The sequence below is a fragment of the Zonotrichia leucophrys genome, chromosome 14, assembly GCF_028769735.1.
Source record: "Zonotrichia leucophrys gambelii isolate GWCS_2022_RI chromosome 14, RI_Zleu_2.0, whole genome shotgun sequence".
Taxonomy (NCBI): domain Eukaryota; kingdom Metazoa; phylum Chordata; class Aves; order Passeriformes; family Passerellidae; genus Zonotrichia; species Zonotrichia leucophrys.
The window spans coordinates 15,037,867-15,051,383 of NC_088184.1; the positions used below are offsets into that span (position 1 = coordinate 15,037,867).

The window sequence follows — 13,517 nt, forward strand, 5'->3', positions numbered from 1 at the left end:
GGGAAACAAGATGGCGCCGGCGCAGTGGCGGGAAAAGGGCCCCGCGCCCCCTCGTCCCTCAGGGCTGAGGGGAGACGCTCTCCCATCCCGGCACATTCAGTGGGATCTCCAGCAGACCTGGAGTCACTGGGTTTGAGGAGGTAACAACAGGGTTAGATGGGATTTTGGGCTGGAATTGTACCCAGTGAGGGTGGGCAGGCCCTGGCACGGGGTGCCCACAGAAGCTGTGGGTGCCATGGATCCTTGGCAGTGCCCAAGGTCAGGCTGGAGCACCCTGGGGTAATGGAAGGGTCCCTGCCCACAGAGCTGGATGGTTTTTAAGGTTCCCTCAATGCAAACAATCCCGTGGTTCTGTGACTTACCATATCAGAAATTAAAAATCAGGTTCATTCTACAAATATAAACACACAACGCACCAGCAAGACAAAGCAATTCGCAGAAATCTCTGGAGAAACCATTCCTTACTTCTTTTTTTTAATGTTGGCTGTAAGGGAAAAAAAAGTTGCAGCCTGTATTTTATAAATGAATCAAAATTTCTGGGTTAAAGATATTATTTGTATTGATTTACACCCAATAGTCCTATATTTTCTATATTTAGGCTCTGCAGAAGGCTGGCTTGAGCGGTTTTCTCCATTTATATTGAATATAAAATTATATTTTATAAAATCAATACCCTTCACTTCTGCGCCATAAAAAACTTTACTCCTGATGAGTAATTTTATAACCCCAAGGTCTCAGCTATTGGAAGTTTTCAGCATAGCCTGACAAATTCTCTGTGTTGACTCTGTCTTACAGGATCTTTCATTTCTTCAATTAAACAGCTGAAAATGGATCCCACCTGTGCTCTTGTATTTATTGTGTCACAAAAATCCACGATAATTATCCCGTGCTGATGACAAACAGGATGCCAGGGAACTGACAGCCTGGGTGGGTTTTTTCTTTTTTAGGTCACCTTTTATACAGTATGATCCATGGATCTAATTTTGTTTTGTAAGTTTGATGTCTCCACTAAACAGAACATGACATTTTTTTCTGTCAGTTCTGTTGTTTTCATTACCTCAAGCTAATGAACAAGCAGAAGGTAATGAGCCTGGTGATAGGATCCCAGTGGAATGGGAACGAGAACCTGGACACTGGCTGGGAAATGCTGGCACAGGCACAGGTCTCATTCTTACAGCCAGGACTGCAATGCAAAACAGGAAAAAGAATCCCTGAAATGAGACCTGTGGGGTGTCCTCTGCTGCAGAAGGTGACAAACCAGCACCACAGCCCAGGGGTTCACAGGAGCTGAGCCGGGCCAGTATCTCAGCAAGGTTTTGGTGGGACACGAGCACCTGCTGCATGGAGCCTTGCAGGGATCCTGTGCATGGGTAGGTCCCCAGTTCCAGCGGGTTTTGTCCAGGTGGAGCTGCTTTTCTCCCACAGGCACAAGGGGCAGGTGAAACCCAACCCTGCCGTGTCCCCTCCAGGCCTTTGTTCCATTTCAAAGCCACCAGAACAAGAGTGCTGTTGTGCCTCTCCTGGCTCCCCATAATCACCGGCAGGGTTTGCTTTGTGGGCTGCTTCCACTCCTATTTTCAATGTACATTTTGGGGGGGGGCAAAAAAAAAGCTGCTTTTTACTTTCCCAGGATAGCTCCTGCTTGGGAAGACGTTATCAGGGCCATCGTGACAGGAGGCACAAAGGCAGGGGACAGAGTGAGACTGGTTCTTTCCCTCTGAGATGTCTGATTAGATGCTGAATTTCTGCCTTGCAGATACTGAGCCAAGGACTCGTTTGATGCCCGTACCTGTCTCAGGTGACTCTGTGAATTCTGCCATTCACACAGCACATGGCACCTCAGGGGCAGCCAGGGACTTCTGTGGTTACTGCAAACAAATAACACCTTTTTTAGTGTTTATAACCAACAAATGTCTAACCTGCCTTTATCCCGCTGATTTACAATGCCAGCTGATTCTCCCAGCCAGGAATTTTCAATACAAACACTGGAGAGCATCTGTAAAAACAAATGTTATTCAACTTGTATCCTGCTTTACTCAACCTTTCCTCCTCAGCTGACCTCAAAGTGGTCTCAAAAAAAAAATCAGCATCGTTATCTCCCTTTGACAACTGGGAAAACAGACAAGAGAAAGGCCAAAAGAGGTTTCCTACAATCCATGCACCACACAGAACCAGCTCCCCTCTCCAGCAGCAGCCCCCGCGGGAGAGCACCGGTGTTAATTCAGTGCTTTTCTGATCTAGCGCTTGATCCCTGAAAGCTCCAAGTGGTTTGAACTCTGCAGCACTTCAGCAGCACTCAGCTCTCTGCCCATTCCTCCTGTGATTGGCAGAGCCTCCCCGTACACTGGGCTGCAAATTGCCCAGTCCCTGCTAATTAGCCTTCATGAATAGCTTTATTTAAATTACACTCATTGGCATGGCCAAGCAGTGCAAATGCCATTTCGTAATTCACTTTAGCAATTTGTTACGTGACCATCAGTACACTTGGAGTTCAGGGGAAGAAAGTCCAGCACTAGCAGGGACATTTCAGAAATCATTTCCAAAACCAGAGCAATATAAAAATATTTGCTCTGTGCATTTTCCGCTGCCCACAGCGTTTACTGAGAGGGCTTATTGAATATTTATACATCCTTAAGACCAAAAGAACTGGTAAAATGGAGAGGGCAGACATGTAATTTTATGTAATTGGCCTGACTGAATGCATTAAGAGCAGCAAATTATTGAAGGTGCTCGGTGTTCAGTGGTTTTGGCTGATACCTGAGCTGGCAGAGCCTCGGGAGCGCTGATGGAGTAAGGATGGGCATCTTCAGCAGCAGCAGTGCAGGTGCTGATGCAGCCAACAGGTGCTCAGTGCGTCTTTAGGGATATTTAATCCAAATTTCTCTGAGTCTTTGTTCAGCTCTCACTCCAGCCTGGTTCTCCCCCCCAGCACTGGAGCCATCCCCGTGCTGTTTCAGTGGGAGCAGCACCATCACCACCTGCAGCATGGAAAAACACAACAACCCAGAGCCTTGTTGTAAAATTAACACGACCCATGGCTGGTTCCCACCTCACCTGGGTTAATTCTGCCTTCTTGGGGCCAGGGAGATGCCAGGGCATACATGTGGCAGCAGCATGAGCCTGCAGGGAGCTCAGACCCCAACACAGGCATGAGCAAACAGAACCACAGGCCAGGGGCTCTGCTGGGGATGCCAACAGCTCTCTCTGCACAAGAAAAGCTCCATTTCTGGCAAAGACCAAAATAAAAAAGCTTTTTTTTTAAGGTGCAAATCCCTGTGGGCCATGTAGCTGCTGTGCCCACGGGCAGGGAGGGAATGGCATTGTCAGGGCTGGAGCCTGGCACGGCATTGCTGCTCTCCCTCCCAGGCTCATCATGTCTGCTCATCAGTGAGCTCAGCTCCTCATGATTCCATCACTAATGAATCCCTTCTGCAGCAGTGGTGGAGCAGGAATGTCACGGAAAGGATGTGGCACATCCCGGGGAGGAACAGGAGCCATCTGCACCAGCCCCTGCCCCAAAATCAGCTCCCCTCAGGTGCCAGGGCAGCGTGACAGCCCGACAGAAACACCACAGCTGGCATCTGAGACCTCCTGGATCATCACTAAGCACTCAGCTTATTTTCAGTGTATAATTAGCAAATAAACTTACCCCAGAACCAACCTGTGTAGTTTTCCTACCAAAAAAGCAGAATAAGATGCCCATATAGGAACTCACTGCTTGAAAGCACTGACACAAGGCCTTTTTTCTTCAATTTTCTCCCTTTTTTGAAGCTCAGGCTTTGATTGCCCAAGATTTAAAGTCCTCAGTCTGCTGTTCAACTTGACTGAGACTACAGAAATTCAAAATTCTTCTTTTTAGAGCCTTCAGGCAACAGAGAATAACTTTTCCTGCACATAATTCCAAAATAATGTGAGCTCAGTGAAATGACTTGGATTTTCATCACTTTCCCCAAGACCAGAATTTCCTCCTCCCTCTCTGAGCAAACAAGTGATGAATATTTTCCAACAAAACATCATGAATTAAAGCACACAACAATTAAAAATAGTTTTAGTGACAGCTCCCTGACACAGAGGAAGAATGCGTTGAGGAGGGAAGAAAAGGAGATATTTAGCATTGTTGGCTGCCATTCAGACACTTCCAGCCATTCAAATCCATGAAACCAAACCCAAATTCTATCTGGATTTCAGCTGGAGACAGATGAGACTGAGCAGTACCAATTAGGGCACATGGAATGAGCATCTCCCAGTACAATACTGGGAAAAACCCTTCCAAACTCCAGTTGCTCCAGTTTCCAACCAAGCCTAAAACTTGATCCCTGCATGAGCAGTTCACAAGGAGGAAACCTTAGGATATGATTCCCAAAGACATACGGGGGTGGCTGTAAAAGAAACCTGGGACCTTAGAATAAATCAAATTTTTCCTCACCACAGAATTCAGTGAAGGGAGCACCAGAGCAATCCCATCCAAAGGGCCCATCCAAGCTAAACTTTGCAGCACAAATCCACCTTTGATCTCCTGGCGGAGCGCTTGGCCCCGGCCTGGCGGTGGCAGGGCTCCCGCTGCAGGGAGAGCCAGGACTGCATCCAGCCCTTCCTTCCGAGGGAATCGTGTGTCAACATTTCCACAGCCCTCCTGGCTGCCCGTCAGGCAGCTCCTTAGGAAACTCCTGCAGACCCACACTGACATTTGGAGGGTTTATCCACTGGAAAAACAAAACCTCCCCTCAAAGCCTGTTCAAAGTGCAAAGGTACGAGGCTTGATCAAAACGGGACTGGATCACGGAATTCTGCCTTAAGAAAATGAACACTAGAGGTCAATCTAACAACTTGTCCCGGAAATATACATCCCTGGAATAAAATATTACAGACTGCTGTGTTCTGTACGGCTCTAACCACCTCCAGACCCCCTGGCTTGGCCCGATCTAACAAGGGTTTCCTCTGTTCTTTGGGATTTGCTCTTGTCTCGCTCTCCATTAGCATTTCCTTTCCGGAGCTCTCCCACACGGTCCCTGTCCCATCACAGGGCTCCCTGATGCACTGAGCTCCCTGTTTGTGGGAGGAAAGGGGGAATGGGCCTTGTGTCAGGAGGCTGGAGGCCAAATGTGTCCCTGATGGAGCTCCACTGCAGCTCAAGTTCGATTAAGGATCAGGGCAGGAGCAGAGGAGCAGCTGGGGCTGTGCAGGTGAAAACCCAGAACAGGCAGGTCAGGATCCCATCCCATGGATAAACCCTGGAATGGGGTGGGTTGGAAGGGATCTTAAAGCTCACAAAGTCCCACTCCTCCTGCCATGGCAGGGACACCTCCACTGTCCCAGGCTGCTCCAAGCCCTGTCCAATCTTGGACACTGCCAGGGATGGGCAGCCGCAAACCCATGGTTGGAAAGAGGCAGCAGGGAACAGGGCTGGGATGCAAGAGGTCAGTTTGGGACTTCCAGACTTCAATTCTGATTCCCTTCCAATGCATCTCCCACCTAACAGCAGCAGAGTGACTTCAGTCCTGCACCTCATGCTTTCCTCATCTCATCTCCCATGCTCAGATTCTGGAGAACCTTGAGACTACAAACTCCCACAGACTTTTTCAGCTTAAAATCACTTTTGGTTGAGCTATTTTTACTTTACCATTCTGAAAAGCCCAATATTCCAATTCCAGCCAGTTTCTTCCTCCCCCTTCCCTGCTCTTTTCACCAGAAATAAGACACAGCCCTGCCAGCCTGTTTCAGCCTCCCCATTGCCACCTTCCTCAGCAAATCCCAAATTCTCCTCCACAAACCTCCTGCTTCAGGCAGACTCCATGGAGCACAGGAGGCCACTGCACTGGGAAAGCCATGGGTGATCCAAGGCACAAAATCAAGCCAGAAGAAAGCTCAGACCCAGCAGAGAGCGAGTTTAAGCACAAGATTTCAGCTGGGGAGTCTCATTTGCTGCTCCCCTGCAGCGGGGCCAAATCACGGCTCTTTGTGCCCGCAGGCAGATCCTGCAACCCCAAGTACCCCAAGGAGTAACATTATTTATGCCCACCCAGGGGCTCTGTACAAGGAGTAACATCTATGCATCCCCACCCAGTGGCTCCGTGCAAGGAGTAACCTTTATTTATCCCCACTCAGGGGCTGCCAAGCCCTGGCCCCGCTGAGCTCTCCGTGAGCGAGCAGCTCCATATGGCAGCGCCGGCTCCTCACTCAGCAGCTCGCCTGCTGCCAGCTCCTCTCGCTGCAAACGGCCCAGAGCAGCAGAAATGTTCCAGCTCCACCTTGGCATGGCCATTACCTTTCCAAACCTGCCAGATGAATGCCTTCAAATCCTTCCCAGGAGTTTGTTGCTGCCTGGATGAGCGCAGTGGTTCTGGCTGCAGCCTGCCATGCTCCTCCAGGGCAGCAGCTGAGGCATTCCCAGGTGGAAGTGTCTGCCAGGCCACGTCCAGAGGCTGCCCAGCTCATCAGAGCCCAGCCACACCTAGAAGTGATGAAAATGCCTATTTTAAAGCAAGCTGTCCCTAACACAGAGCTGAAGCTTCTTCAGGGACACATCTCTGAGCCCTTCCCCAATAACAGAGGCACAGGAAGATTTGGGAGGGGTATGAGCATGGCTGGGACAGCAGTGGATGCCTTGTGCCACTGGTGTGCATAAACACCTTCTCTTCAAGGCATAAAAACTGGGCAGAACTGAACAGAAAACCTCTATTTTTGGGGCACTCAACACCTCACCTTGGCAGTTTTCCATCTATTAAAATGCACAAATGCAACTCCTTGGCTGATGGAGCTGCCCTTCCCAGCACCCCCATCCATCCCCATCCCCTTTGGGGAGGTGGCTCCCCAAAGACCCTTCCCAGGGACCAAGAGCAGCACAGCCTTCAGTGCCACCACCCCATGGTGGCTCTGGGCACATGGCAAAGCCAGCAGTGACAGCAGAGGGGTGAAAGGCCCAGCAATACCTCAGATGGTGTGGCCTTGGCCCAGGCAGGGTCACACTCAGCCCCAGGTTTGCAGGGATCCCACTTTCAGTTCATGGATCCATCAAGCCTCAGGCCTGCCACGTGCAGTGCCTGCCAAATCAATATCTGCGCCTTCCTGGTGAATAATTGTGTCAGTGGGACGTTAATGGGGCACAGTGCTCGTGGTGTTGAGGCTCTTTTAACATTTTTTTTGTCAACGAAGCAAAGTCATTCGTTTCCCTCCCCCTTTCCCCCCCTGCCAGCCTTCCCAAATGCACAAAATGGGCTCCAGACCCACCTCCTACAAGGAAATGAGAACCAGCCCCGGAGGATCACCCAGCAAGAAGCCTCTGTTCGGAGATCTGACGCCTCTTCAAAGCCAGGGGAGCAAATGTGCTCCTACCTCGGCTGATTTATGGGGAACGGCTGCGTCACCCGCGTGGGGGAAACGCTTAAACGCTACCAGAGGGAAGGGAACCAGCCCTGGCTGCCTGCTCTGAGCAACCCTGCTCTTCAGGAGAGTTTGTTTTCATCTCATTACAGCTCTATTGCATTTTCAAGGAAAACAAACAACCTGGAGGCTGCAGCACATGCTGCTGGATGTCTCCCTCTGCTAGGAAAACAAACACCGGGGTGGCAGCGCTGATGGCAGGCGGGATGTGCCAAGGGGGCTCTCAAATGGTGGCACCAGCCTGGCACGGTGTCCCCACACACGAGGGGATGTGGGCAAAGCAGGTGGCTTCCCAGAAACAACATCCCCTTCCCAGAACCAATATTCCATTCCCAGCCAAACCCCCCCAGCTGGAGGCAGGAGCAAAGCCAGAGGCACCCAGGAAAGGCAGGAGCAAGGTTTAAGTGAGGGGCACAGCCCTGGGGTGGTTTTTTCCTTCCTTTCTGTGTTGAAAAATTCTGGGTGTAAATCGTTGTGTGTGTTTGGTTTTAATTTCTGCTGCTGCCCCACTGTTATTTATGCTCTTGAAATATAACAGCAGGCACATGGAGAGCGTGGTGCTCATGAAATACAGCCCAGTGCCCAGAGTGTTTATCGACCAGTGCAGTAAATAATTCCAACAAGCACAACTCATCCAAGAGAGCAGGGCCCTGCATGAAGGCTGCCCATCTGCCAGGGCCCTTCCAGCGCTGCCAGATCTGCCCCAGAAATGCTCTTCTCCATCTAAAATGCAGCCAAGAAAGCCAAGTGCAGCTCCCAAGTGGGTCCTGGTGGCAGCTGTGCCCTGGGCTGGCAGGATGGCCAGTGCTGCAGGCACATCCCTCAGGACACCTTTGCCCACCGTGGCACGCTCCCAGTTCATGCCAGGAGGACTTTTACAGAAAACAACTGCTCATCTGCACCCCAGCTGGAGCAGGGGCACCCAAGGGACACAGCCACACCAGACCTGGACCTCCACAGCACCCCCAGTGCTCCAGGACATCACTGCTGGAAATAAAACCTCTCTGCAAGGACTTGATCTGGTCTGATGGTTGAGGAGAAGGCAGCAGTAGCAGCCCTGTGCAAGCACTTACTCATTTAGCATAGGTAATGGCTGTGGAATTTATTCAGGATCTGAATTCTTGCTTTTTTTTCCAAGGAAAGGCCAGAGGGGACTCTGCATGCTGCTCCCATGCAGGGCTGTGTCTCTGAGCCATCCCAAGGATTTCCCTGGATGCTTTCCCTGTCCTGCAGCACAGGGAGCCCTGGGAAGCCCAGCACAAGGCCAGACAGATTTAGTGCTGCTGCACTGGGACTCGTTCATCTTCCCTCCGAGGTGAGCCCACACTGTCCTCAAGGACGGGGGCTTAACAAGCAGAGAGGAAGATCTGAACCAGATCTTGACCTGATCTCAATCACACAGCTGCTCTGAACCAAACAGGGCTGATTTATGCCCAGTGCTCTGGCTCCAACCCATTCCCAGCTCCCTCTGTCCCCCCAGGCAGAGCCATAAAGGGACAGCAGCACTCACATCCCATCCTGGGACACTCACACCAGGCATGGCACCACTGAAATCAGCAGCATGAGGACCCTCAGGGTAAAATAAAGCCCCTGAGACAGGGCTGTGCTGCAGCAAACCCTGCCCTGGGTGTGCCAGGGCTGCCCAGGGTGTGTCAGCCACAAACCAGGCTGGGAGCAAGCCCCTGAGCAGGCATTCCAAGAGACAACACCCCCAGTGCTGCTGAGAGCCCTGCTGGTCCCAGTTCATCCCAGGGCAGCATTTCCCAGCAGGGTGGTGCCCAGCACAGCACAAAGGACACTTTCAGCACTTTTACCCGTGGGCAATCCTGATATCCCAGCACAGGGAACAGCTCCTCCAGTTTATCTGGAGTCTGAGACACCCTGCAAACCCAGAATCCTCAGGCTGGGATCCCCAAATCCAGGCAGCATGAGGTGCCAGAGGCTCTGCCTCCAGCCAAGCCCTCACTTTGCAGCACTGCCTGCACACACCAGGGCCTTTTCCCTTCTCACCCTCCACACCAGGGCCTTTTGCCTTCTCATCCTCCACACCAGGGCCTTTTCCCTTCTCACCCTCCACACCAGGGCTTTTCCCTTCTCATCCTCCACACAGGGCCTTTTCCCTTTCATCCCCCACACCAGGGCCTTTCCCTTCTCATCCCCACACCAGGGCCTTTTCCCTTCTCACCCTCCACACCAGGGCCTTTTCCCTTCTCACCCTCCACACCAGGGCCTTTTCCCTTCTCATCCCCCACACCAGGGCCTTTTCCCTTCTCACCCTCCACACCAGGGCCTTTTCCCTTCTCATCCCCCACACCAGGGCCTTTTCCCTTCTCATCCTCCACAGGCAGACAGCAACAGACACCACTGACCCCATTTCCAACCCAACACCCAGAAGACTCTCTCAGCCCCAAAGAATTCCACACCTTCCACTGCCTGCAGAGCATCCCTGGGGCTGGAGCACAGGTCACCCCCCAGCCCTGGAGCTGGCAGGAGGGGGGAGCAGCCCTGCAGCCCCACGGATCCCCAGCACAGCCACTCCACCTTGGCTCCCTCCCCACGCAGGAGCCGCTTGCCAAGCCCACATTTGGATCGAGCAACAGACTTTTGTGCTTTGGCTCAGGGATCCTGCAAACAAGAGCTTTAATCACTGCTTGCTTTTATGTGCTGAGAGCCAAAATTGTCTTGTTAAGTACAGTAAGTGATCAGTACTCACAGCACAGAACGTTTCAATGGCTGCTTGTGTGGGTAATTATTCCAGGCTTGCCTCTCTTCCCCTCTTGAGAAAAATTACAGAATGTGGAAATTATTGCGAAGCCTCTCCGGACTTGGAATGTTTTCCACCGGTTCCTTCAGCCCTGCCTGCATTCTGCTGCCTGGCTGTGCCCCTTGCTGAGGGATGCCCAGGACCTCACCTTCCACAGGCAGGGTCCCAGCTGGGCTTTCCTCAGACAGAACAACCCCAATGCCTGTCCTAAAGGCAAACAGGAGGCTCAGCCTTTGCTCTTCCCCCTGTCCTCCCCTCCTGAGCACAGCCCAGCCTAGCAAACATTGATTTAATTTGGTTTTCCCCCCATTTTCCCCGTGCATCCCTAAATGGAAGCGTGGATCCGTGCTTGGGACCCCAGCTGAGCCATGGCCCCAGGCAGGAGCCTTTCCCTCCCAGCCCTCTCTAATATTACACTATTAAAGTTGCCTTTTGGCTTTTATTAGGATTTTTTCCAGAGATAAAAGCAGGCTGTGGGAGCAGAGGGAGTCCCAGCAATATCCATGTCCTTGGAGCTGACAGAGTGGGGAACCTCAAGCTGGGAATGCTGTGGTGAGGCTGGGACATGCAGAGGAGGAGGAGGAGGAGGAGGATGGTGCTCAGCTGTGCATCAGCTTGGATGAAGGGAGCAGCAGAACAAGCTGCAGGGATGCTCCAGTGTCAGAGGATGCTTTTCTGGAAAAGGGGCAGCAAAACCCTCTCAGCACACTTGGAGCTGCTTTGCATCACCCTCTCCTCTGCAGATGCAGCTGGAGGCTGCAACCGCAGCAGGAGGCTTTGGGCACCCATAAAGCTCCTGCTGAAACAGGGACAGCACCCCAGAGTCCCCAGCCCATGGGCAGCTCTGCTCGTGCCTCCAAGAGGATTTTGTCCAGGGCAATTGCAGCGTGGGATGCAGGAAGGAAAGGGATGAGAGATAAAGCCAAAAGGGATGAGATAAGCGCCCAGGAAGTTCCAGCAGGTTTGTGTGCACAGCAGAGCCTGTCCCACTGGCAGGAGGGCGATGCTGTCACTCCAGAGCTCATTCCTGCAGGAGAAGCAGGACAGGGGCACCAGCTCCAGGGAGGTCATGGCACCCCCAAAATCCCACAGCTGCCACACAGGGCTCCTGCACTTCAGGTGGAGCTTTTCCCTCAAGGCTGGCTCCTGTCTCCAATCTCCACCCCAGGGCTGCTTGTCTTGCTTTCAAGACATTTGTGTGTAGCAAAGAGCACAGAAAATACAGCTTCTCCCCTGGCTGGGTGAAGGCTCTCCCTGTCCTCTCCAGCCAGGCATGGACCTGTTTTTCTCAGCCCCATTTTGCATTTGCTGAGGGCCCAGGACCCATCTCACACACACAGGGCTGACAGGAAGGGAGCCACTCCAGAGGAGCATTGCTTCTAAACCACTCCAATATGGCAAGGCAATGTTAACCAGCTGGGAAAGCTCTTTAAAGACCCTTAATTAAAGGCTGGCTGTTGCACAGGCCCCTCTCCCATCCCCACCAGGAGTGTTTCCCAGTTTCCCGGCCTCTCTCCTGCTGCCCTCCATCCCTCACACTTTCCTTCCCTCTGGCATCTGCCAGCAGCGTGCTGGGGCTGCCAGGGGGGGTCTGCAGCAATCAGCCATCAGATGCAAGTTTAAACTCAGAGTAAAAGGGACAAAAAGGGGGGAATTCCCTCATTCCCTCGCTGTTGATTTGCAGGCGTGGCTGCCAGCCTGGATGGCAGTGCTGGCACAGAGCTGCTGTGCCAGCCTGATCCTTCCCATCACTGCTTAGTACAAACTTCCTTAGAATTTCCTCACGTCCTGCATCCAGGTGATGTCACATTACAGTTCTGCTTTGCATTTGATGTCCACATTCTGCTGCACCACAGATCTCAGTTGGGTCAATACATGTACTTCCCCTGTCCAGCTCATAGGGTCAAAGGCACTCCCAGCCACATAACCTGGGAAAAATGGGGCTGGATCAGCCCTTTCAGCTTCAGTCTCTCCTCCAACACCAGCTGTGGCATCACCATGAGCCAGCCCAGCCATCCCCTCCTCCTGCCCATTCCCTGGGGAAGGGGCAGTGGTGGCAGCGCCCCATCCACCCCACAGCCATGAGGGGGTCACAGTCAGGGCCTGGGGCTCAGAATGACATCATTTTATTCTTTCCTGTGATATAAATTCATTAAGTGAGGCAATGCCTTGCTCAAATCAGAGCACAAATTTGGCATTTGCACTATGGCTGCACACAACCACACTGCTGCAGCCCCCAAAACCAGCAGGGAGGATGCCCAACAGCCCTGGCACAGCCCCCACTTACCAGGCAGTGCCAGCTCCTGCTCCCTGGGCCAGGACAGCCTCTGCACCCTGGGGGAAATCCTAGAGGAGGTTCTGGTGCCTCCTCCCAGCTTTTATAGCCCCCAGGTGCCTGGCAGCACCAGCCTCACCTGGGGAGTGTGGGCTGGCACAGGTGTGCCAGCAGGAAATGGGGATTGATGGGCACTTCCAGGGAGGATCATGATTTCCCTGTCACAGGTTACAAACATTCCAGATGAAATGTGGCACTGCAAATCAGCCCTGCTGCTCTCCTCATCTCCAGACCCACGCAAAAGCAGGGAAGTTTGAACTTCTTGCTTTTGGAGGTTTTTTTCTTTCTTTCTTCCCTATTTTTGTTCTTTCCCTTCTGTCCTCCTAAATCTGGTATAACAGAAAAAGGAGTAAATAAAGAATTTTGGAAAGCTCTTCCAGCCTTGCTCTTCCTGGCTTATGGAGTGGAATGGAGAGGGAGGCCCAGAGCTCAGGAACCACAAAACTTTGGATAGCTGGATTTTGAAAACAAAATTGGGTCTAGAAATGGAAACTCTGGTTAACTGAGACGGGGATGAAAACTTCACTTCATACTTGGCTGCAAAGCAGGATCTTCATCATCCTCTTGTTTTGGCACTGCCCCAATTAACCTGGGACATTTTCCAGCTCCACCAGCACGGGGTGTTTGCCACCATCCCCCGAGCAAGCAGCTGCCCCAGCTCCCTGTGTCCCCAAAACACCAGCACAGCCCAGCATCCTCTCGTTATAACTTTATAAAAAACTTTATTCCCAGAGGTTTTGAGCAGGGAGATCCGGCAGTGCCACCTCTCCCTGAGCCTCTGTGGGAGTTTCACAGCAATTCCTCCTGGATGAGCTGTGGCTGCCCCTGCATCCCTGGAGTGCCCCAGGCCAGGCTGGACAGGGCTTGGAGCAGCTGGCACAGTGGAAGTGTCCCTGCCATGGCAGGGGTGGCATGGATGGGATTTAGGGTCCTTCCAACCCAAACCAGGATTCCACGACCCTGGAGAATGAAGTGTCCCAGTGAGCTCTGGGAATTCCAAGAAATCTCTGCTCAAGCCGAACCCTCCAGGACAGCACA

General features: G+C 52.2%; 1 long non-coding RNA gene across 1 annotated transcript; it reads right to left on the reverse strand.

Moving 5' to 3' along the window:
• Positions 1–1,787: 1,787 nt before the first annotated feature.
• On the reverse strand, positions 1,788–12,471 carry LOC135454328 (uncharacterized). The gene is made up of 4 exons (XR_010442077.1): positions 12,432–12,471; positions 6,266–6,451; positions 2,758–2,978; positions 1,788–1,868 (listed from the first exon to the last, which is right to left on the reverse strand). It is a non-coding gene; the product is annotated as an uncharacterized LOC135454328 (long non-coding RNA).
• Between the last annotated feature and the right edge of the window lie 1,046 nt (positions 12,472–13,517).